Source organism: Chelonoidis abingdonii, chromosome 5 (assembly GCF_003597395.2).
Source record: "Chelonoidis abingdonii isolate Lonesome George chromosome 5, CheloAbing_2.0, whole genome shotgun sequence".
NCBI classification, from domain to species: domain Eukaryota; kingdom Metazoa; phylum Chordata; order Testudines; family Testudinidae; genus Chelonoidis; species Chelonoidis abingdonii.
The window spans coordinates 133824234-133850118 of NC_133773.1; the positions used below are offsets into that span (position 1 = coordinate 133824234).

The 25885-nt window shown below is 45.9% G+C and overlaps 1 long non-coding RNA gene across 1 annotated transcript; it reads right to left on the reverse strand.

Annotated features, from left to right (window-relative positions):
- Window positions 1-10507: 10507 nt before the first annotated feature.
- On the reverse strand, window positions 10508-25477 carry LOC142046920 (uncharacterized). The gene is made up of 2 exons (XR_012656021.1): window positions 25100-25477; window positions 10508-10629 (listed from the first exon to the last, which is right to left on the reverse strand). It is a non-coding gene; the product is annotated as an uncharacterized LOC142046920 (long non-coding RNA).
- Window positions 25478-25885: the final 408 nt, after the last annotated feature.

Below are 25885 nucleotides of genomic sequence, written 5' to 3' on the forward strand. Positions count from 1 at the left end.
TCAGGTGTTTGGTTCCCTTTGTTAACCCTTTACAGGTAAAAGAAACATTAACCCTTAGCTATCTGTTTATGACAACTGGCTATATGTGCAGAAAACAGGTTGGAATTAGTCAAGATGATTAAAGATTTTTGTTGTGGATCCAATATTGCCAATCCTACTCTCATCGATTTCATTGAGAGAACTAAACCTGTTCCCACTGATCTCAGTGGGAAGTCGTAGGAAATGATACACTGAACAGAACAGCTGATGGAGGGTCAAGTATTGATTGCATTACTTTGCAAGGGGTGTCATAGCCTTGTTGACAATCATAATCTCCATTATCTTCAGCTGGTTGTGAAGGTGAAATCATACTCCTGGTTACTGTCATTGAAAGGGGTGGGAATCCCAGTGGCAAGACAAGCAAGATAAATAAGAATATTAGGATTTTGTGTGGATTTCTGCTGGTTCCCTTCTAAAGCATTGCTAATGCCTGTACTGGCCTTGCAGTCAATGGTGCCTCTGTTTCCTGGAAATATTGACAGGGATTCTGAAGACTGCATCATCACAATCTGCCCCACTGATGGCTGAAACAAAAACCCAAATCTAAATGAACATAAATATGTGATCTGTCACACTCACCTGGATTGTGTTATAAACGATTACATGAGCACTATACTGTGTGGCCAGGCATTTAAGCTAATGTTACACTTAAGAAGGATCTTTCAGTCTAAATCCTTGTGCCTAGTTGCTAACAACATAATTTCCTGTTATTTCTCTGCCCCTTTCAGCTGGAAACATTTGTGTTTAGCTACTATGTGAAGGATTTAGCAGGTTCCCACTGGAGTTCACTGGCAGACCCAATAGAAAGGGGATTGGCTCCATTCTCCACATCTCTGAGCTGACCCTGTGTGTCCCTTCTCAGTGGTTCACTTATAATGTTACTTAGGGAGTTCTTGGGGAAACAACAGATCGCCCTTCTCAGTTACAACTGTCCTTTCCCTCTCCAAAGCCCTGCATTTCTACTATGTTTCCTCTTACAGGGAAACTTCCTGGGTTCCATCTCCTGTCATAGCAGGCATCTACCAGAGTGAGTAACTAGATGATGAGGTGAGTTGTTCCTGTTCAACATCCAGAAACTGTAGAGCGCAGGGCATCACTTCTGCTCCCTACCCCGGCAGAACTATCTGGAAAGCACTGGGCTGACCTGAAATGCTTGCAGTCTTTTTAGGGCAGTAATTCATCATCATCATGTTCCCATTACGCCTCTGGTGTTTAGGGTGGCAATGAAGCTCCTGCACTCCTGTCTGTTTCTGGCAAGTCTTTCAATGGTTCCCCAGCTGTGCCCCAGTGTAAAGAGGTGCCCTGGCTCCCCGCCGCACCTGAGGGGGAAGAGCCAGAGCAGGCACCTCAGTGGGCGGAGCCACTGAGGTCTGTCCCCGCCCACCGGAAGTCAAGGGGCGGGACAGGAAGTATAAAAGCCCGGCCCCAGAGCTCAGTTGAAGGCCGGCTGCCAAAGAGGACAGACGCTGAGGCCCGAGCTCCCGCTGGGCCCAGCCTGCCCCGTGCGCACTACCTGGAGGAGCGCTGGCTGGACCTGCCTCGGGCCCGGTATCCAAAGGACCCCGAGCCGAACCTGCCGTGGGCCCACTATCCGGAGGAACCCCAGCCTGACCTGCCCTGTGCTCGCTATCCCGAGGAGCTGCGCGAGTATCCTGCCTCCCAGTATCCAGACGAACCCATGGTCTGGGACCCGCCGAACTACGCCAGCGGAGAACAGGTACCGGGAGAGGGGGAAACTGGAAGTAGCCCGGGGGTAGCCGACCCCAGTCTGGCTTCAGAGGACTGTGAACCCATGTCAGTGTGTTGCGGTCTGGATTCCCCACTGACTGCAGCGAACTCTTGCCGCTGCTAGGGCCCCGGGCTGGGACACAGTGGAGTGGGAGGGCCTGTGTCCCCCCTGCCACCCGTCCAAGGGTGGCAGATTTCCCTCTCTCTCTCTGGCCTGAGGAGGCCTTCTGTATAGCCTGTATTTGCTCAGCCCCTGACAGCAGGAGCTGAGCCTGAACTGTTTGCTGCCCCGCCCTGCCCAAGGGCCAGGGCTCATAGACTGTGTTTGCTCAGCCCCTGACAGCAGGAGCTGAGCCTGAACTGTTTGCTGCCCCGCCCTGCCCAAGGGCCAGGGCTCATAGACTGTGTCTGCTCAGCCCCTGACACTAGGAGCTGAGCCTGAACTGTTTGCTGCCCCGCCCTGCCCAAGGGCCAGGGCTCATAGACTGAACAGTTTGCTGCTTGCCCTGCCTACAGGCCGGGCTTAGATGCTGTGCCCTGGGCTTGCCCCGGTTATCGGACTCTCTCATCCCGAGACCCTGTCGAGGCGGTCCGACGTCACAGACTGCTGTAGGGGTAAAGAGGTGCCCTGGCTCCCCGCCGCACCTGAGGGGACGTACCCCAGTATGACCAGCTTACACCCAGGTTTTTCAGCTCGGCTTCCTCAGCTCTTCGCCATGTTTTTTTTGGGTGTGCTTGATTTCGCTTGCCTTCAGGTGTCCATCTTATTGCCACTCTGGTGATGGAATCAGTTTCCATCCAAAGCACATGGCCAATCCATCTCCAACGTCACATGGCAATGATGGTGCTCAGATCCTCTTGGCTGCACTGTGTCAACAGATCTCAGTTTGAGATTGTTCTGTTTTCTGAGGCAGGTTGTATAAAATGAAGATAGTTTGGACATGTCCTACTTTCCCATTACTCAGCACTCAAAGTAGTGTTGAAAGTACGCAGCTCTGATAAATCTTGAGTTTCCTTTTGGTTTGGTATGTTGATGATTTTCAGACTGTATTTAAGCTCCTGAAGGTGTTCCTGGCTTTACTGATTTTCTTCTGGGTGTCCTGGTTTGTTCCACCATCCTGGCTAATGGTGATGCCTAAGTATGTGAATGTTCACTGCGAGCGGCTGCATCTTCTTCTTGTGTTGCTAGATTATCAATATAATGCCATTTGTCAGCTCTCACAAAGCATTTGATATCCCGGAGTGCTGAGGTATTTATCTGTTAGCTTCTAAGATTTTGTGTCCAAAACCTTTTTCTTCAGGGCTCATCTGGTTTCTGTGGTGTTCCATGTGCTGGGTGTAATCCACTCCTTCCTTCCCTTCTGCCTGTAGCCTAGATAAATTGTTACTTTGTCGCACTTCTTGTTGATCTCTTCATCTGCATTTCCCTCCTCTTCATCAAGGTCTGCAAGTGCCTGAAACCTGGTCTTTAACTGCAGTACAAAGGCTTTCTGTATTTCAGGAGACTTTGGCTTGTCAACATCATGACATCTATGTCCCTTGTTTGGTGGACCCACACTTCTCAGTTTGAGCTTGACGGAGGCTGCTACAAGGTGGTGGTTCCTGCCAACCTCTGCACCCCTTCTCCTTTTCACATCCGTCAGTGAGTGTCACCATTTGCCATTGATCATGATATGGTCAATCTGGTTCTTATCGCTGCCATTTGGAGAACACCATGTTAGCTTGTGAATTATACAGTGTTGAAATAGGGTTCTGTTGATGATTAGGCCATTCATGTTACGGAAATCAACAAGCCTTTCTCAGTTTTCATTCATATTGCCACACCCAGGTCTTCCCATTGCTCTGTCGTTGTTTGTGTTGTCCTTACTGACCTTGACATTAGGTCTCCGATGGTGATAGTTAGGTCATGGCATGGTACTCTCTCTAGCTCTCTAACCTGTAATGTAAGGTAGAATTTGTCCTTTACTACTTCATCACTGTCATTTGTCAGAGCATAGCACTAAATCACAGTGATATTATCAACTTTCCCTTTCAGTCTGGCTCTCCTAAGTCTGCTGATGATGGACTTCCACTCCAGCTGGAAATGCTCCACTCCCGTCTTCAAAAGGATGGCAACACCCACATGATGGTGTCCATCATCCCATCCAGAATACAGCAAAATGAGGCTGTTGTTACTCTTCCTCATCGTGTCCATCTGCTTCCTTTTGGCTTTCACCACTGGCCGTCATACGGGTCATTGACTCCTGAAGCCCATCACACACAGTAATGGTTGATTTCTCCATCACTGTTTCCGTTAAATATTTTGTATTTTACGGGATAGGGTTGTTAGCCCTGTGCCTTACCCCCAACCTGGAGGACCAGCGTGTCTTTTTTTGTCTGGCTCCTCCCCCACAGACTAATCCAGCATGGTTGAACCTACCAGGAGCAAAAAGCCCCCACAGACACAGATTCTGGGGATCGTTAGAGCACACAAGCTGTCCTGTCATGACAAGGCACGGATACTAAAGGACAGTAATTAAGCGGCAAGTAAAGTAATTTAAAGCCAGAAATAAAAAAATGCCACTGTAGTTATGGAGAAGTTTAAAAACTCTTCTGTGTGGAGGGAGGATTCTCTAGCTGCAAACTGTCTGCTAATTTGTGTGGGTGGAGACAGCAGGTTTATGTGTTTCTGGGGCTGAAAGTTTGCCCCCAAATAACGTGTAGCATTTCCACTGAGAAGGCATCTGTTTGAAGGAAGCAGCTGTTACACAGAATGGAACGGAACAGGGAGGTTTTTGTATTGGTCTGTATCACTGTGAGAGGTAAGCTATAGCCTTGCTGACAATAATAATCTCCAGCATCTTCAGCTTGAACATTGCTGATTGTGAGAGTGAAATCAGTTCCAGACCCACTGCCTGTGAACCGGTCTGGGATCCCAGAGTCACGGGTGGAAGCTTGGTAGATAAGGCGCTTTGGAGCTTGTCCTGGTTTCTGTTGGTACCAGGCTAAGTAGTGAGTGCTACCACTGGTGATGCTGGAACTGGCTTTGCAGTTGATGGTGACTCTGTCTCCTGGCGACACTGCCAGAGATTCTGGAGTCTGAGTCATCACAATCTGCCCACTGGAGCCTGAATTCACAAAGAGAATGTAAGTTACTACAAATACAGATCTAGTCAATCAAACTCAACAACATTGTGTTTTTAAAATATTCCCATGTGCGTCTTTACACAATGACTCTCCCTAGTCAGCTGGGTGTGATGCCAACGTTGAGCTCCAGACACTGTTTCATTCTAGCCCTTTTGCTTATGGCTCCTAATTTTCTCAAACCTCTTTGTCTTAATTCCAGCTAAAATAAGATAAAGATTTTCATAAATCAGAGTCATTCCTGGCACCTGTTTATTCTTTAACATTAATATTTTGGGAATTCCTGAACTCCTCTAACAGTTTTGATCCAGTTGTGCTAGATGCTGCACAAACAATAAGTGACAGTCCCTGCCACAAATTGTTAACTAACTAAATGGATTTTGATTGTAGATTGTAGCTTATGGGTCAATGTACAACATTTCTAGTTCTTTTAAGCTTTTCAAGGATCGTTGTACTTTTAATTCAACACATTCTTTATGGGTTTGAGCCTTACCTTGGATCCAGAGCACTAACAGCCAGACAAGCTGAGCCTGCGAGATCATCTTGATATGTCTGAGTGGCCCAGTGCTGATCAACAAACCGTAACAAGTAACATGGAGCATTTATAACAGTTCAGCACCAGAGGGGAAGGGTGTGAAATTTGCAAATTGGGTTCAGAGATGAAAATTCACACCTGTTCCATGACCATGTACAAAAAGGGAAGTGAAAGGGTCATGGGTGACATAGGCAAGTTCAACCAGTCACTCCTGGGTACAAGTGTCTGTGATCAAATAACTTTTGTCTGGATGAGAGGGAATAAAAGTTCTAAGCATATTGTGATTTCTGGGATGCTGGTTAATATCACAGCTACACTGGAGATCTTGAAACTTGTGATACAAAATGGTGTGATCCACCTTTGACAGAGAAACAGTACTGAGGGTGAGGGTCGTGAAGCAAGGAGAATCCTCAGCAGAGCTACATCTTGATTAGTCAGTGCCATCCCTTCTGATCTTCACCGACACTGCGAAAAGTTTCAGTTCTGCTGAGCTGATGTTTTCCAGTGAAAAATCGTTTTGTCAGAAAATTCCCATCCATCTCCAAGTCTCTCCTTCACTTCAGTCTGATGTTTAACCTATTTGATTAAATCAGTAATATTAGTAAAAAAAAAATATTTTGACCTAATGGTCTGTTTTCTCCTCAGGTAAATTCAGATGCATGTTTGTGGAAAAGGAGCTTGGTACTAAACAATTCTATCCAACAAGTGATAAGTGTTGGCATCTCTGTCCTGAGGATCTTTGTTTTAGAAGATGGGGAAACCAAGGAAGAGAGAAATGTTGCATCCAGGGATGCCTAGTGAGTTAGTGGGAGAAATGGGAAGTAGACGCCATAAGCTTTTGATATTGGACTTTTCTAGGCTCATTCCTCTAGAGCTGCCTCTCATTGGTCCTTATCTGAGCTAAAATTCCCATTGACTTCACTGGTAGTATTGTTGCTCATGTAATGACTGCAGCACGTGGTCCTGATTAAGTGTTTGTAACACCCCTCAAAATAACAGTCTCCTGGCAAAAGTGGTTTTTATGAGATTAAAGTAAAATGAACAGTAAGGGGTTTTCATTCTTATCAAAGGCAGCAATGGATGAATTTTGGCTCCCGGGCTGATAAATATTTATGACTATTTGCGAGGTGGGTTATAAATCACACCCTTGTTCTACCCTGCAGTTTGGTCTGTTATTGTTAGGAAGTGTGACATGAAAGCAAAAGCAGAAGCTTAGGAAGCCAGAGATCTGCGTTCTAATTCTGCCACTGCTGCTCACTGTGTGGTCTTTGTCAAGGCCCTTCACCCTTTTGCCTCAGTGATGACTCCTGTAAAATGAGGTGATAGTGCAATTGGGAGGATTTGTCTGTACAGTGCTCTGACCTTAACAAATGCTGTCATTGTTTGTTCTGTGTTTCTGTTAAGCTGTACAAGGAAAGGCTACCATCTCTGCAGGGAATCTAGGTGTGTCAGTGTCTGGGCGCTGTCTGGGGAAGGCTAGGGAAGGGCAGGAGAAGTGTGATGTTTTGCTGCTAGCCACATTCTGCTGCCCTTTTGTCCCTGGTGGTGAGGATGCATCAGGGCAATGGAGGCTGCAGTAATCTTCACGGAAGGGGTGGATCCCGACACTAGCGCAGCAAGTGCTTGCCTGGGGCGGCAAGCCATGGGGGGCGGCCTGACAGTCAATGTGACGGCAGCAGTCAGGCGGCCTTCGGCAACATGCTTGCAGGAGGTCCGCCAGTCATGTGGCTTCGGCGGCGGGTACGCTGAAGGCACTGGACCGGCAGATCACCCACCAGAAACACAACCAAATTCGCCTGACCAATGGACTGCCTGCAGGCATGCTGCCAAAGGCTGCCTGACTGCCGTGCTTGCGGCAGCAAAAAACATGGAGCCGCCCCTGCTTCATGGAACTGCCTCCACAGCTAAACCCCTTCAGAGAACAGCAGCACACTGCATGATTCTGGCCCTGTGCTGCTGCTTTGGTGAAATGGTTAAAGCTAAAAACTGAGCTGGGATCGGCACTTTCTTTCCTATTTGACATTTTCTGAAATATGGACCAGAATCTGTAGGTTATTGAACAATAGACAGGGACGTCTCTAGGCATTTTGCCGCCCCAAGCACGGCTGGCAAAAAGCATTATAAGAAAAGCCAAATGAAATGCTATTATAAAAATTATACTATGAATATACAGTGTCTAATTTTCATTTAAGGCACCTAGTTACATTGTGTGAGTCCATTTCAAATATATTTGCCTGTGAGCAACCTTGGTGAGAAATTATCATTTTAATCAAAATTCCCTTGATTGATCAAGTATCAGAGGGTAGCCGTGTTAGTCTGATCTGTAAAAGCAGCAAGAGATCCTGTGGCACCTTATAGACTAAAACAGACATTTTGGAGCGTGAGCTTTCGTGGGTGAATACCCACTTCGTCCGACGCAGGGTGACGTCTGACGAAGTGGGTATTCACCACGAAAAGCTCACGCTCACTAAAACGTCCAACGTCTGTTTGTCTATAAGGTGCCACAGGATTCTCTGCTGCTTTTCCCTTGATTGTCTTACCCTGAATCCAGAGCACTAGGAAACAGGTGAAGATGAGTCTGTAAAATCATTTTGGTCTCTCTAGTCTGACAGACGTGAGAGATCAAGTAATCTTGGCAGCAAATTTTGCAAATAACACTTTTATATGTGCCCTGCATTGCAAGGAACCGTCGTGTGGGTGAAGCATGCAAAGCAGCCGCTCTGCGTAAAGATCCATTCCCCTGTGCTCAATGCAAAGGAAGGGCCTTGGCTAGCCCTCAGCCTCAGAGTGAAGCCTCTGTGATGGAGCTGAGTATTGAACACATGGAGTTGGCTTTGACCTTATTATCAAGATATGCTTTAATATCCAGTATGTGGCTGTCTGTGTCGCTGTAAACTTTGAGCCAGAACTGAGAAGCCTTGTTTTTGAGTAGTATATAACTTCGCTATCCCTTCTATTGATATCAAGTGGGACTGCTTGTGGGGGAAGGTACTACTCAGTGAGTGTGTCAAAATCTTCCCCTTCCAGGACACACACATTATTTCAACTCCAGTGTTCACGCTCACTACCAGCTTGGATATTCTCGCTGCCACCAGATCAGGAATTAATCTATGGGGCCTGATCCCCCTTTCCCTCTGGTGTCCCCAACCCTCCCTTGGTGGGACACCCAGATTCCCAATCCCTTGGATGCTAAAAGCAGGGAAAATAACCCCTTCCCCTCCTTATCAGGCTTGCCTCGCGGCTAACCTGTGTGACCAAGAAACCAGCTTTTCTGCTTCCCTCAGGACAATGGAGATGCAAAATACCCACAGCTGGGCTCTGCCACCCCCCTTGCTCCAGGAACGAGGGAAAACTGTAACCACCAGAGAACAGAGAGAATTCTTCGTCTCTTTCCCCGTAGTCTGCTCTTTCCCTGGACCCAAATAGGAAAATAGCCCACAGCCTGGCTTTTCCCTTTGCCTCCCTAGGAAAAGAACTTTCACAAGGTTTAACAAGAAAACTTTATAGAAAAAAAGAAAGAAAATATAAAAATCAATCATCTTGCATTAAGAAACTCAATACAGGCTCTTGCTTATAAGAAAATATAAAGAAACAGTCTGATTTAAAAGATAGCCCAATTAAACCAGCACAACAAATTAACATACAGGTAAAATACACCCCAAAGACCATCATAGCTGAATTACTTTGCGGTTCCTGGGTACTTACAGATGTTTAGAAGAAGTATTAGGAGAGAATTAGAAGAAGACTTGTTTCCTCATAGCTAAGAAAACAACAAAGACCCCGAGTATACAAATTCCCGCCCCTGACTTTAAACAATCCAGTTCTCTGATTGGTCCTCTGGTCAGGTGTTCGGTTACCCTTTTCAGGTAAAAGAAACTTAACCCTTACCTACCTATCCATTTATGACACGCCCCCCAAATCACCGACAGTAGAAACTTTCACTGGAGGTGATTTCTACCTAAAACTTTAAACTAAACAGAGGAATACCACACATGCACATAGAAATAAAAGCATGCAAAGTACAAGACTTCAACATTGTCAGGAAAAGTTTTAACTAGTGTATTCTGGGAAACTCTCACGGGAGAGTGCATCAGCTACTTTGTTAGAAGCTCCTGAAATGTGTCGAATTTCGAAATCAAAATCTTGGAGAGCTAGACTCCACCGAAGAAGTTTCTTGTTGTTGCCTTTGGCTGTATGAAGCCACTTTAGCGCAGCATGGTCAGTTTGTAGCTGGAACCGCCGTCCCCAAACGTATGGGCGTAGCTTTTCCAGGGCGTACACAATGGCATAGCATTCCTTTTCACTGACTGACCAGTGACTTTCCTCTCTCGATAGTTTCTTGCTGAGGAACACGACAGGATGGAAGTTCTGATCCGGTCCTTCCTGCATAAGAACTGCTCCTATACCACGCTCAGATGCATCGGTGGTTACTAGGAATGGTTTGTCAAAGTCTGGGGCCCGTAGCACAGGGTCAGACGTGAGCGTCGCCTTAAGTTGGGTAAAGGCTTCCTGACACTCATCAGTCCATTTAACTGTAGTTGGCTGGGGCTTTTTGGTCAGGTCGGTCAGTGGTGCAGCGATTTGGCTGTAGTGTGGTACAAATCGCCTGTAATACCCGGCCAAGCCTAAGAAAGATTGGACCTGTTTCTTTGACTTTGGGACAGGCCACTTTTGGATAGCCTCCACCTTGGCCTGTAGGGGTTTATGGTTCCTCGACCCACCTGATGTCCCAGGTAAGTCACTCTGTTTTGGCCTATTTGACACTTTTTGGCTTAACAGTTAGTCCTGCCTGCCTGATACGGTCAAAGACCTTTTCCAGGTGTTCTAGGTGTGCGGGCCAGGAGTCAGAAAAAATGGCCACATCATCGAGGTAGGCAACTGCATATTCTCCCAGTCCTGCTAGTAGACCATCTACCAGTCTCTGAAAGGTGGCGGGTGCATTTCGCAGCCCGAAAGGAAGTACATTAAATTCATATACCCCTGCAGGGTGACGAATGCTGACCTTTCCTTGGCAGGTTCATCTAGTGGTACTTGCCAGTACCCCTTGGTTAAGTCTATGGTAGAGATGAACTGGGCACGTCCCAACTTTTCCAATAGCTCATCGGTGCGTGGCATTGGATAGTTGTCTGGACGAGTCACCGCATTTAGCTTACGGTAGTCCACACAAAAGCGTATTTCCCCATCTGGTTTGGGTACCAGAACTACTGGAGATGCCCATGCACTGGTAGATGAGCGGATTATACCCATCTGTAGCATGTTCTGGATCTCCCGCTGTATAGCAGCCTGTGCGTGGGGGGACACCCGTAGGGTGGTGTTCTAATTGGGTGAGCATTACCTGTGTCGATGGAGTGGTATGCCCGTTCAGTCAGTCCTGGAGTGGCTGAGAACAATGGTGCGAAGTTGGTGCACAGCTCCTGGATTTGTTGCCGCTGCAGACGTTCCAGGGTGGTTGAGAGGTTCACCTCTTCCACGCCGCCGTCCTTTCTGCCGTCATAGTAGACGCCATCAGGCCACTCTGCGTCCTCTGCTCCCTGGACTGTAAACTGACAAACCTGTAAGTCTCTGGAATAAAAGGGCTTGAGAGAATTAACATGGTACACTTTGGGTTTTAGTGAGGAATCGGGAAATGCTATGAGATAGTTAACAGCTCCCAGGCGCTCTTGGACTGTGAATGGCCCCTCCCAGGATGTTTCCATCTTATGGACCTGTTGCGCCTTTAAGACCATAACCTGGTCTCCTCTCTTGAAGGAACGGTCTCTGGTATGTTTATCGTACCAGGCCTTTTGCTCTCCCTGAGTATCCTGTAGGTTTTCTCTAGCAAGGGCTAGAGAATGGCGGAGGGTGTTTTGTAGGTTGCTCACAAAATCCAGAATGTTAGTCCCTGGCGAAGGTGTAAATCCCTCCCATTGGTGCTTCACCAACTGTAATGGCCCCTTAACTTCATGGCCATACACAAGTTCAAAGGGTGAGAACCCTAAACTGGGATGTGGTACAGCCCTGTAAGCAAAGAGCAACTGCTGCAATACTAGGTCCCAGTCATTGGAGTATTCATTAACGAATTTACGGATCATGGCCCCCAATGTTCCATTAAACCTTTCCACGAGGCCATTGGTTTGATGGTGGTATGGGGTGGCAACCAAGTGATTCACCCCATGATTTTTCCCACAGGTCCTCCATGGTGCCTGCCAGGAAATAGATCCTGAATCGGTAAGGATTTCGGAGGGCCAACCGACCCTGGTGAAAATGTCGGTTAGGGCCTGGCACACTGCTTTAGCTCTGGTGTTTACCCAGAGCCACTGCTTCTGGCCATCGGGTAGCAAAGTCCACGAAAGTCAGTACGTACTGCTTTCCCCTGGGTGTCTTTCTCGGAAAAGGACCCAGAATATCCACAGCTACTCGCTGAAATGGGACCTCAATTATGGGGAGTGGCTGGAGAGGGGCCTTGGCCAGATCTTGAGGCTTTCCGACTCTTTGGCACAGCTCACAAGACTGGACATACCGGGCAACTTCCTTGCCCATCCCCTCCCAGTAGAAAGACTTCCCCAACCTGTCTTTGGTTCTGTTCACCCCAGCATGACCACTGGGATGATCATGGGCTAAGCTCAAGAGCTTCCCCCTGTATTTAGTTGGAACCACCAACCGCTTGTGCAGTTGCCCTTGTTCCTGGCGTCCACCAGAAAGAATTTCCCTGTATAAAAGTCCTTGGTCTATAACAAACCGGGATCGGTCAGAAGAGCTGAGAGGCGGTGGGTTGCTCCGTGCCGCCGCCCAAGCTGTCTGAAGGTTATCATCTGCTTCCTGCTCAGTCTGGAACTGTTCCCTTGAAGCTGGGGACTCCAGTTCTTCCTCAGACTGGGGACTTGGGCTTGGTCCCTCTGGAAGTGATGTAATTGATGGGTTTGAGTCTGTGGCTGGTGCACCTGGTGGTATTTCAGGCTCTGCCTGAGCCTCTTTGGTATGGTTGGTTGTTGCTTCTGCCAGTTCAGGCTCGTTGGTCCCTTCTGGCATTGGGGTTGAAGGTGTGGTTGCGCTTGCTTGTGCTGGTTGCTGTTCCAGTTCCGGGTCTGGGACTGGAGGTGTTGTGGCTGGTTCAGCCGTTGACATGGGATCCGGGTCCACTACCTCAGTCTGGGTCTCTGGTAACACAGACAGGTTCTCTGTGGACGGCAGGAATAGGAATGGGTCTGGAAGCTTGTCTGGTTTGGCTGCGTGTAACCATTCCTTCTCTCTGGGACTGCTTAACTTGATTGGCCAAGTCTTCTCCCAGTAGCATGGGGATGGGATAATTGTCATAGACTGCAAAAGTCCACATTCCTGACCAGCCTTTGTACTGGACAGGCAGTTCAGCTGTAGGCAAGTCCACAGCTTGTGAAATGAAGGGGTAAATGGTCACTTTGGCCCCTGGGTTGATGAGTTTGGGATCGACGAAGGATTGGTGGATAGCTGACACTTGTGCTCCCGTGTCTCTCCACGCGGTAACCTTCTTTCCGCCCACTCTCAGCTTTTCCCTTTGCTCCAAGGGGATTTGAGAGGTATCTGGGCCTGGGGGTCTTAGGTCCGCTGGGGGTGCAATGACTTGCACCCGGGTGGGGTTATTCGGGCAGTTGGCCTTTGGGCAGTTGGCCTTGATATGTCCCGTTTCATTACAGTGATAGCATTTTCCAGATAACGGGTTACTGGATTGAAGGAAGTCACTGGAGACTGGTGAGGTGGAAGGATAGGGTGTCTGCGGCTTTTCTTGGTTTGTAGGTGGGGTTTTGGGTTGCCCTCGGTTGTAGGGTTTATTGCTGGGGTGGCTCCTGGGGTTTTCACTCCCCTTTACAGTAGATTTCTTGCTCTCTGCCACGGCCATCCATTTGGCTCCAATCTCCCCCGCCTCGGTGAGAGTTGTGGGTTTGCCATCTAGGATGTACCGTGTTATTTCCTCAGGAACACCATCCAAGAACTGCTCCATGCATATGAGGTGGCGCAATTCTTCAAAGGTTTGAACCTGGGTTCCTGATATCCAGGCGTCGCAATGCTTCCCAACGTAGTAGGCGTGGTCGGGAAAGGACCCCTCTGGTTTCCACTTTTGGTTTCTGAACCGCCGACGGGCGTGATCCGGGGTTATCCCCAGTCTGGATCTGGCTTGGGTTTGAAACAGTTTATAATCATTCATTTGTTCCTTTGGCATTTTAGCCGCCACATCTGCCAAGGGTCCACTGATGTGTGACTCAGCTCTAGCATGTACTGGTTTTCAGGGATGTTGTACCCAATACAGACCCTTTCGAAATTTTCTAAGAAGGTCTCCGGGTCCTCACCTGCCTTGTAGCTGGGAAATTTCCTGTGCGGTGGAACAACAACGGGCGGCGGAGGGTTAGGATTTGTTGGGGTCTGCTGCTTAGCCCGTTCTAATTCCAAGGCCTGCTGGTGAGCCTCTCTTTGTAGTTCTATCTGTCTTCTGTGAATTGCCTCTTCTTCTTGTTGTTTTCTTTCGTGAACTGCCTTTTTGGTTTCTTGATCTGCCTTTTTGGCTTCTTGATCTCTTTTTGGCTTCTTGATCTCTTCGTGAAGCTGCCTCCTGGGCATCTTGTTCGGCCTTAAGTAGTTCCAGCTGTCTCCTATGTTTATTTTCGTTGTCTTGGGCTTGTAGCCGGGCTCTTTCCTTTTTCTGCTCATCTTTTGAACTCATGGTTTGTTTCTTGTGTTGGAGTGCCCTCTGGTGTCTGTTGTCTGAATTGCTGGCTTTCTGCCTGCTGAGATTTGTCCTAGCTCTGTTTGGATTGGCAATTGAACCAACCAAAGCTACTGTATTTACCTGTGTGAGTTTGCTGGCTGGGTACTTAAGTTTCAATTGTTTAACAAAAGATATGTAATGGGTCTCTGTAATGACTGAAAAAAAAAAAATTTTTTTTGCAAGCTGCTAGCAGCAAGGAAAAAAAAATTTCAAGCTGCTACAGCAAGCAAAAAAAAACTTGAAGCAGAAAAAAAAATTCAAGCTCTCTAGCCCTGTAAAACCCCTGTCTTCCTTAAAGTAAGATGCTAAGAGCAGCAAGGAGAAAGAAAAAAAAATTTTGCTGTCTGTAAAACCAATCTCTTCCTCCCTGGGACTGTGTGATTGCTAGCAAGCCCTCTGAAAGAGAAGGCTATTGTTCCAACCAATGACTCTTAATGGCTCTCTTTAATGAGCCTAGTAAAAATGCGAACTGCTGAAACAGCAGGGAAAAAAAAAAATTTTTTTTTTTCTGTCTGCCCTTTAAAACCCAATTCCTTCTGCCTGCTAATGCCTAGCAGGGAAAAAAAATTAATGTAGCTATGGCTTATGGCTGTCCTGAGGATCTTTGTTTTAGAAGATGGGGAAACAGAGGCAGAGAGAAATGTTGCATCCAAGGATGCCTAGTGAGTTAGTGGGAGAAATAGACTGCATAAGCTTTTGATATTGGACTCTTCTAGGCTCATTCCTCTAGAGCTGCCTCTCATTGGTCCGTATCTAAGCAAAAATTCCCATTGACTTCACTGGTAATGTTGTTGCTCACAGAATGACTGCAGCATGTGGCCCTGAGTAAGTGTTCGTAACACCCCTCAAAATACCACTCTGCTGGAGAGAGTAATTTTTATGGCATTAAAGTAAAATGAACATTAAGGGATTTTACATTCTTATCAAAGGCAGCAATGGATGAATTTTGGCTCCCGGGCTGATAAATATTTATGACGATTTGCGAGGTGGATTATAAATCACACCCTTGCTCTACCCTGCACTTGGGTCTGTTATTGTTAGGCAGCGTGACATGAAAGCAAAAGCTTAGGAAGCCAGAGATCTGAATTCTAATTCTGCCACTGCTGCTCACTGTGTGGCCTTTGTCAAGGCCCTTCACCCTTTTGCCTCAGTGATGACTCCTGTAAAATGAGGTGATAGTGCAATTGAGAGGATTTGTCTGTACAGTGCTCTGACCTTAGCAAATGCTGACATTGTTTGTTCTGTGTTTCTGTTAAGCTATACAAGAAAAGGCTACCATCTCTGCAGGGAATCTGGGTATGTCGGTGTCTGGGGGCTGTCTGGGGAAGGCTAGGGAAGGGCAGGAGAAGTGTGATGTTTTGCTGCTAGCCACAATCTGCTGCCCTTTTATCCCTGGTGGTGAGGATGCATCAGGGCAATGGAGGCTGCAGTAGTCTTCACGGGAGGGGCAGATCCAGGCAGTAGCACAGCAAGTGCGTGCCTGGGGTGGCAAGCTATGTGATGGCGGCAGTCAGGCGGCCTTCGGCGACATGCCTGCAGGAGCTCCACCAGTCACGTGGCTTCGGCGGCAGTTTGGCGGCGGGTACGCTGAAGGCACAGGAGCGGCAGATCACCCGCCAGAAACACCACCAAATCCACCTGACCAGTGGACTGCCTGCAGGTGTGCTGCCAAAGGCCGCCTAACTGCCATGCTTGGGGCGGCAAAAAACATGGAGTTGCGACACTGACTTCCAAGGCCATTTCCCAACAGCACAAGGGAGCTGTGGAAGAGTAAATGTTGCATCAGGCTGCATTATTTCAATGAAGGCTTTTCTGCTGGTATTCAAGTTGGACGGACAATGAGCTCTGCCACTGAATTGCTGGGAGACTTTGTCTAAGTGCCTTCCCCTGTCCCTGCCTCAGCTTCCCCATCAGTAACAACTGTGACCCAGTACTGTACAGCACTTTGAGATCTGTGCACAAAAAGCAGTAGATAAGTGCTACTTATGTTACTTCATGGTACACACCAGCTCTATGGTGCTTTGCTACACAGACCTACTGGGTCTCAGAGGTGCTAGGACACTCTAACTCATAGATTATCAGGGTTGGAAGGGACCTCAGGAAGTCATCTAGTCCCACCCCCTGCTCAGAGCAGGAACAATCCCCAACTATAGTTCTCCCCCCCGCCCGATCCCTAAATGGCCCCCTCAACCACTGAGCTCACAACCCTGGGTTTAGCAGGCCAGTGCTCAAACCACTAAGTTATCCCTCCCCCAACTGATTTACTTCCAATTTAGATCAGCTTAACTCAGAGATGGATCTGAGCCTTCTTTGTTAGGATTTTTTTTTAATTGAAATTGGCTAAGAGCAAAAATGTTCATTACCGAACACACTTTGCTTCTCTCTCTAATTTTTCTTCCATCGTGTCAAGTAAAGGGAGCAGTTGGCAAGAGAACAGTGTTGTCAGGTGACAGAGCAGAGCAGGGACGGGCGCTCTGGTATTGTGGATATAGAGGGGAAGTTTAACTGAGGTTTCTGGGCACAGCCTCGTTCTCTAGCTCCTGTACTGACCACACATGACCTGTTCTACTTACAGAAACCCAGAAGCTTTGGCAAAGTTCTGGGCTGGGAAGTTACAGAACATGTTGCTGATTGGGCTACAAGAAGAAATTCATGCCTGTTAAGAAAAAAGTAAAAAAAGAAATGGCCTGTAGAGACAACCTGAGTGTTTGTTGGGTATCCAGGTTTTTTTTTTTTTGCTATTAATCTAACTCCTCTCACAGTTGATAGTTAATAGAGACGTTGGGTGGCTGGGCTGAGGTTTACATTAGACTAATATGGAATATTTTCCATTCAACAGAAACAGAGAACTGAGATTTGCAGTTTGAGTTGAGAAGTTTTTAAGTAATGACAGAAAAAGGCTGCAGAAAGCACTGGGGGCTATGGAAATGCTGACAGCAATGAACTCCCGCATCATCTGTTTTCATCTACTGGTTGTGGGAGTGTCGTCAGGGTCAGACCCACTAAAACTGAGCTTGCCTGGGATTCCCAAGAGACAGGAGGTGGAATAAAAACTAAGGAGAGCAAGTGTTTGTCTGGGTTCGTGTTAGCACCAGATATTCTCAGTGACAGTGAAGGAGGGAGGTTAAATTACACCTCTGGCCACCGGTTATGGCCCTTCCACCCAGGGACGGTGGATGTTGGAAAGGCTGGGAGGAGGGCATGAGAATAATGAAGAGCAGAGCTGATGAGCGTGGGGGCAGTACAACTGATTTATCTGCATTCCTTCCAAATGCATGGAGTGGTTTTACTATCATGTTAACTTTGTTATAAACGACTTAGCTGAAATTTCAGACGTTGCAGAATAGCATGGGTAAGTGTTGCCATCTAGTGGCCATGACAGTGTTCTGTAGCACTAGTTGAAGGGTTTGAAATAATACATTGAATATAATGGGCCACATTCTCTGATGCCGTGATTGCGTTGACTTCAGTGGATGCATATTCTAACTAGAGTATGGAGAATGGCCTGTACTAGAAATAAGCAAAGCATGCATGGACATGTGACTTGCTTGTGTGACTCCAAACGCCGTCTCGTTACCTGTAATTTTCCACAGTGAGAATAATAGGTTTCCCTTCACTTGGCAGAAGCTATAAAAGGCTCTGGAAACAGCTCCATTTTGCCTCTTTCCTGCTTAAATCTCTGGACTATGAACTTCTTCTAATGGGAGCATTCTGACCAAATGACTGAGTTTTTTAATTCTTACCAAGTCAGAGGAGGGTGAGTTTTGTTCCCTGGGCAAGTAAATATTTGTTTGCAAGGCTGATTGTAAATCACACACTCACTCTGCCGGACAGCAGATTCTGTTGCTAGTAAGCAGTGTGCCATGAGAGCATACGCACAAGTTAAGGAAGCCAGAGATGTGAATTCTAATCCTGCGATTGACTCAGTGTGTGGCTTTAGGCAAGGCACTTCATCCTTCTGTAAAATGGGATGATAGTGTTACCGACCTAGGAGAGTCATTGGGAGGGTTGTCTGTACAGTGCTGAGACTGTATTAAATACTATCACTGTTTATATTAAGTAATAGAATGAAACTTAGCATGAGCAGATATTGAAATGCTTCTAGCTCTGCAGGAAATCTATGTACGCCAGAGTGTGGGGGCCACTTAGGATAAGGCCTAAGGAAGGGCAGGAGAAATGCAGCAGGATTTGCTGCTAGCCACATCCTCCCATTGTTCCTGCCTGTGGTGCTAAGGATGTATAAGGCGATGGAATCTGCTGTAGACTTACTGGAGAGACTGCCTCCACAACTAAACCCCTGCAGAGAACCGCAGCATAGTACTGATGCTGTGTGCTGCTGCCCAGGGTGAGGTGACTAGCAGATAAGATTTAACTGCTACTTGCTAAAAATTGAACTGGAGTCAGCACTTTTCCTCTCCAATTTGAGATTGTCTGAAATCTAGACCAGATGCTGTAGGTCATTGGAATACAGAAAGGACTCAGGAATTGTAGTGTAGAAAATCCTTTTCTCTGTCCCATCTGTGAGCTGCTTTATGGGCATGCACCAGATTGTGGAAAGGGGTCTTACTGCTTTATGCTTGTATGGGGAGAGAAACAGCCACTCTGCTCATTCTGCTTACACAGGCAATTTCTGGATGCTTTATACAGTGGTAGCCATTTGTTATCTGAAATGTTAGATCTATCTTGTAAAGTTAGTGGGAAATTGGATCCAGCCTTTAATACTCTAGTTAGTTAAAAGGAAGCTAATAATAATCACCCTGCAAAAAATCCAGTCGTGCTACTACAGTGCAGGGGAGCTGTAGAGATGACAGGAAGGAATGGATAATGGGGTGAGGAGCCTGGAATGGACAGACCCTCCACCACTCTGACACAGCAGCAGTTCTAACAATGCCTTTCCTGACTATAGGAACTAGCTGTTACAGTGAAGAACTGAAGCTGAAGAAAGCAGGGACGTTTTTGCATTGCTCTGTATCACTGTGAGAGGGAAGCTTTGAGCTTGTTGACAATAATAATCTCCAGCATCATCAGCTTCTACTCGGCTGATTATAAAAGTGAAGTCAGTGCCAGACCCTCTGCCACTGAACCGGTCTGGGATCCCAGAGGGACAGGTGGAAGCGCTGTAGATAAGTTGCGTAGGAGCTTGTCCTGATTTCTGGTGGTACCAGTGTATGTTGCTATTAGCATTGGAATTGGCTTTGCAGTTGATGGTAACTTTGTCTCCTGGAGACACTGCCAGTGATTTTGGAGTCTGAGTCATCACAATCTGCCCCTTTGCATCTGGGTGAGAGGAAAAATATTACATGAAATACTCTTATAAAAATAAATCTTCAAATACCTACTGTCTAATTTTCATTTAAACCATCTAGTTGCATGATTTGTGTCTATTGGAGAGAGCTTTCCAGTGAGCTCATGGGATGAAGAATTAATGTAGGTTTGATGAAGAAATCTATGATAATTAAGTCTTGGTGAGAGATTCTTCATCTACTACTTCCATGATGTTGTTGTTACCCTGAATCCAGAGCACTGGGAGCCAGATGAGATGAGTCTGTGAAATCATTTTTGTCCCTCTAGTCTGAAAGACAGTGTGAATCTATGGTATAAAGTCTAAGAATAAGTCACTTTAGGTATGACGTCTACATTGCAAGGAGATTCTCAGGGAAATATGCAAAGCATGTTCTGCTTGTAAATGTTGTCTCTGTTCGCAAGTTAAGAGAGGACTTCTATTGCCCTTCAGTCAGCAGACTGGAGGTTCTGTAGATTAACTGAGTATTGCACACGGATGCGCAATTGAATCTTGTATTGAAATTATGTTTCTGCAGTGACTAATGTGTGTGTCTGTATTAACTGGTATTCAGCCCGAATCTGAGAAGCTTCTTTGTGGAGGGGGAAGGATTAGCTCAGTGGTTTGAGCATTGACCTGCTAAACCACACTGTTGTAAGTTCAGTCCTTGAGGTGCCATAGGATGTAGGAGTAAAAAAATAATAGTTAGGGGTTGCCCTGCGTTGAGCATGGGGTTGTACTAGATGATGCTGAGGTCTCCAGCTTGAATATTCAGAGTATCTTACTTGTAAGTCCTTTGATTGATATTCTATGGCTGCTCTTGGCTGAGATACTGCTGTAGTATGAATGTCATTATCGCCTCTGAGACACACCACCGTTGTTCAACACCTCATGTTAGCTGCATGCAGCTTTTACATCCTGGATCTCTCAGGCCCGAATTCGCATCATGAGTTGGTGATCTGGTCAATTTCTAATGTTTCTAAGCCTGGCAGATCCTTCAGAGTCTTAACTTATAGATTTTGAAAAAACCACTAACTTCTGTTTAACCAGAATAAAATTAATAATATACAGTAAGTTTTCAAGAACCTGCTTGTTCTGCTTCTAGTGGGAAATATAATCTTATAGAGCCCAGCATGTGCGACACACCTTTTGATCATCTGTCTAGCTGTCCCCATTCCATTCGTCCACCTTCTTATCTCTCACTATCCTGATGACAACCTTCCAATTTCCGTCCCTGCAACGAGGACAAGCGGGCAGTCTCGGATGGACGGTAATCAATCACAGGAGTCAAGTCCTCTGATGTCTCTGTGCATAACAAACATATTAGTTCCTCTGAGTCTCGTCCCACAAATCACCATCATACACTTCCACTTAGCTTCTTGTCCTTTAACGCATCTATAGCTACAACCATTTCAATATTAGCTATAGTTCTCTTTTACCCGTAGGTTAGGCTTTGTCTATATTAATGTTTTGCTGCATAGTATATCTGGTCTGGAACGATAACTGGCAACCCGTGGCTAGTGTAGTTCAACTTCTATCAGCATAAATGGTTCTGCCAACAGTACAACGTTCCTAGAGATGTATATCTTCCAGCAGAAGCGCTTTATCTCCATATGCTTCACTACACGTGTCTTATAGAAGCATAGTATTTGGTTCAAAAATCACCGCATCTGGCATATCTGTGCTGGTGACATATTAACGTGTAGCTCAGGCCAACAGATGACAGAATTTTCCTCTATTTGCAAAGTTTAGCATTGAGTTGGACGCGAACAAAAATCCAGATACGAAAGAGCTCTCAACGATGACAAGTTTGTGTGTGATCTAGAAGTGACTTTCATGAAGGGTCACTCACCTATCAAGGACCTAAACCAGGGGTCGGCAACCTTTCAGAAGTGGTGTGCCAAGTCTTCGTTTATTCACTCTAATTTAAGGTTTCAAGTGCCAGTAATACATTTTAACATTTTTAGAAGGTTTCTTTCTTTAAGTCTATAATATATAACTAAACTAGTCTTGTATGTAAAGTAAATAAGGTCTTCAAAATGTTTAAGAACCTTCATTTAAAATTAAATTAAAATGCAGAGCCCCCCAGACCACTGGCCAGGACCCAGGCAGAGTGAGTGCCACTGAAAATCAGCAAGTGTGCTGCCTTTGGCACCCGTGCCATAGGTTGCCTACCCCTGGATCTCCAGTGTCTGCCTCCAGTATGTGTATTTTGGTCTCATCAGAGCCTTGGGCCTTCAGCAGATTCACAGCAGGGTCTTCACAAGGATGTTTCATTTCACAATAACTCATCCCATGTAGTTATAATTTTTCCTGGACAGAGAAGTGGGATATTAGGGGCTGTAAGGAACTGTGAGTTGAATGGGATTTAAACAACTAGAGTCTTTCTGAAGGAGAGGAAGGAAAACTGCAAGGATCCTCTCCTATAGCTTTCTCCAATCTCTGTTGTTGCTGGGGTCCCTTGTGGAAGTGTCAGCACATCAAGCCCCATAACTCTGTACATTCAGGGGGACGTACAGCTGTTTAGAACCATCTGGTTGTGGCAGAACTGAGCTTCTTTTCTGGCTCTAGGGCAGTCTGCCCTTTCCCCTCAGTCTTGACCCATTGGACTGTCAAGGAACCCTGGCCACCCTCTTCTGGGGGCCTGCTTTTCCATGGGCATTTTCCTGCAGCACAGAGCAGGCTGTGGAAGAGTTAATGTTGCCTCTGACAGAAAAACATGAGAAGTGGTAATTCTACTCTAATCAGCACTGTTAAGGCCTCAGCTGGAGTCTTGTGTCCAGTTCTTGGCACCACATTTCGGGAGAGATGTGAAAACATTGGGGAAAGTACGGAGGAGAACTACAAAAATAATTACAAATCTAGAAAACATGATCTATCAGAAAAGATTGAAAACATTGGATTTGTTTAGTCTACACAAGAGACTATGAGGGGGGACATAACAGTCTTCAAGAATGTGAAAAAAAGAGATTTAGGTGAGATATTAGGAAAAAACTTCCTAACAGTAAGCAAAATTAAGGACGGTAACAAATTACTTAGGGAGACTAGCATGGATATGTGTTGCCATCTTGTGGCCTTGATATGAATGTTCTGTAGCATTAATAGAAAGATATGAATTAATACATTCAATATGAGCTATATTCTCTGCTGCCGGTATTGTATTCACTTCAGTGGATGTAGGCTTGCAGAGATTTTGGTCTAACGCTCACGTGTATAAAGGTACATAAGGATATGCTGGAATTCTTTTAGATACTTTTTAACCAGCCAATCTTGCTATATGAACAACCTCTTTTCATCATTTAAAAACATTCATATACTGAAATATGTATTTTTAAAGGTTAGCTTTGATTTTCTTTTAACATTTCTGCTGCTTTGGATTTTTATTTACTGGCTTATTCCTTTGTAGAGCTGAAATCTATATTTTCTGCATTTTCCAAGCTCATTAAGAAAGCGCTGGGATTGCAACGTAATGTGCAGCTTTGGAGAGCAACAGAGTTTAGTAATAGTGACTATATGGGACTGGTCCTCCACTGGTGTAAATCAGCATAGCCCAAGTAACTTCACTGATTTACATCAGTTGAGGATCTCTCTCTCTGTGTAAAGTAATGAATCTCCCCCTTGAGTTTAGTTTCTTCCATATACCACTGTGACAGCTCTAAAATGACGGGAGAAACAGGACGCTGGAGCGAAGAACCCAAAGCCCGACAGATCCTATTTCCTTATGAAAGGACAGCAGGTGCATTGGTACTGCCACTCTGTATAGGAAGCAGCTGTATAGTGAGGAACAGAAACTGAAAAAAGCAGAGAGCTTTTTGTACTGATCGGTATCGTTGTGAGCTATAGCCTTGCTGACAATCCAGCATCATCTGCTTCAACCCTGCTGATTGTGAATGTGTCGTCACTGCCAGACCCACTCACTGAACCGGTCTGAGGCACCAGATGCATGGGAGGAGGCAGAATAGATAAGGAGCTTGGGGAGCGTATCCCAGTGTCTGTTGATACTAAGCCAGGTTGCTTGTAAACATTGGGACTGGCTTTGCAGTTGATAGGGACTGTGTCTTCTGGAGACACTGGGGTCTGAGTCATCACAGTGTCCCCTAAGAAGTTTGTACGGGGTGGGGGATATATTAAAAAATATGTATTCATAGACTATAAGGCCAGAACATACCACTGTGATCATTTAGTCTGAGCTGCAGCACAGCACAGGCCATAGCCCTTCCCTGAATTAATTCCTGTTTGAACTAGAGTGAGTTGTTTAGAAAAACATGCCAGTTTGATTAAGAAATTTCCAGTAATGGAGAATCCAACACAATCTTTGATTACTTGTTCCAGTGGATAATTTCACTCACTCGTAAACATTTGCACCTTATTCATAGTTGAAATTTGTCTACCTTCAACTTCCTGCCACTGGATCTTGAGGTAAGGAAAATCCAATTCAGCATATTTTTTTAAAGGAAATTGCAGCTTACCAAGGGTTGTGTTGGATTCTCCATTATTGGAAATGTTTTATTCAAGCTGGCATGATTTTCTAAAATCTTTGCTGCAGCAAACAGGAATCAGTTCAGGGACGTGCTATGGCCTGGGCTATGTGGGAGGTCAGTATAGATGATCACAATGGTACGTTCTGGCCTTATAGTCTATGAATCCATATTTCTTCTAATTTTTTACCCATGCAGACTCCACTGGGGCACTGTGATGAGTCATACTCCAGAATCACTGTCAGTGTCTCCAGAAGACACAGTCACTATCAACTGCAAAGCCAGTTTCAATGTTTACAAGCCACATAGGCTGGTATCAACAGACATTGGGATACGCTCCCAAGTTCCTTCTATCCTGCCTCCTCCAATGCATCTGGTGCCTCAGACCGGTTCAGTGAGTGGTTCTGGCAGTGACGACACATTTACAATCAGCAAGGCTGAAGCAGATGATGCTGGATTGTCTGCAAGGCTATAGCTAATCACGATGATACCGATCAGTACCCTGCTTTCCTCAGTTTCTGTTCCTCACTGTAACAACTGCTTCCTATACAGAGTGGCAGTACCAATGCACCTGCTGTCCTTTCATAAGGAAATGGGATCTGTAGGGCTTTGGGTTTTCTCCCCAGGGTCCTGTTTTCTCCCACCATTTTAGAGCTGTTACTGTAGGATATGGAAGCGACTAAACTCAACGGGAAGATTCATTACTTGACACATAGAGAGAAATCCTGAAGCCACCTAAAGGACAGGACTTGTAACTGGACCTTCTTTTGGTTCCCGCTACAAGTACTTCTGAGGAGCGGCACCTGTTTCGTTTTGGGAGGACAAAAGATGGCTCCAACCTTGTGTATGTGCCTGTGTTTGTAATCAGGGATTCATGCTATACCTGCAGTGCATAACATAGGTGTCATGGTATATTTCCCCAATCTGAACCTTCAAGTCCAAAAAATGGGGTACCAGCATGAATTCCTCTAAGCTTAATTACCAGCTTAGATCTGATAAGCTGCCACCAATCAGGACTTGGAGGGCCTGATAAACTGTGGTCTCCCCAAAACCTTCCCTGGGGACCCCAAGACCCAAATTCCTTGAGTCTCACAACAAAAGGGAATAAACCATTTCCCTTCCCCCTCCTTTCTTCCTCCCAGATCTTTCCCGCCCTGGGTACACTAGGAGATCACCGTGATTCAAACTCCTTGAATCACAACACAGAGAAATCAGGTTTTTTCTCCCCCTTCTCCCCCCCTCCCAGGCTTTTCCTCCCTGGGTTATCCTGGAGAGAGAGACAGATTCAAGCTCCGTGAATCTAAAACACAGAGGAAATTCACCTTTCCTCCCCCACTCCTCCTTCTCCCTTCTCCCCACCAATTCCCTGGTGAGTACAGACTCAGTTCCTTTGCCTTAACAAGGGGAAAAAATTAATCAGGTCTTAAAGAGAAAAACGTTTAATAAAAGAAAGGAGAATAAAGATAATCACTGTAAATTCAAGATGGAATATTACAGGGTCTTTCAGCTTATAGAAACTGGAGAAAAGCCTCCTCCAGCAGAAATACAATTTAAAATACTTCCAGCCAAATACACATTAAAACTTTACCAGCCAGATACACATTTGCAAATAAAGAAAACCAATTAAAAAGACCAAACCAGCTTTCTGGTTGCACTTACTACTTGAATAGAAAATTAGAGCCTGTAGTACGTCCGGTCACTCTCAGATCCTAGAGAGAACAAAGCAAAACCCAAAAACACAAACAAAGGCTTCCCTCCACCGAGATTTGAAAGTATCTTATCTCCTGATTGGTCCTCTGGTCAGATGTTGCAGGGCACTGTTTGTTAACCTTTATAGGTGAAAGAGACATTAACCCTTACCTATCTGTTTATGACAATAGGGGATGTAGCTGGCAGTCACTTTGTGTTGCTGTGACCTGCTGTCCTGGTGTGATTACTATTGCAGGGGAATAAGCCTGTGCAAACCCAGAGGAATTCCAGCCCTT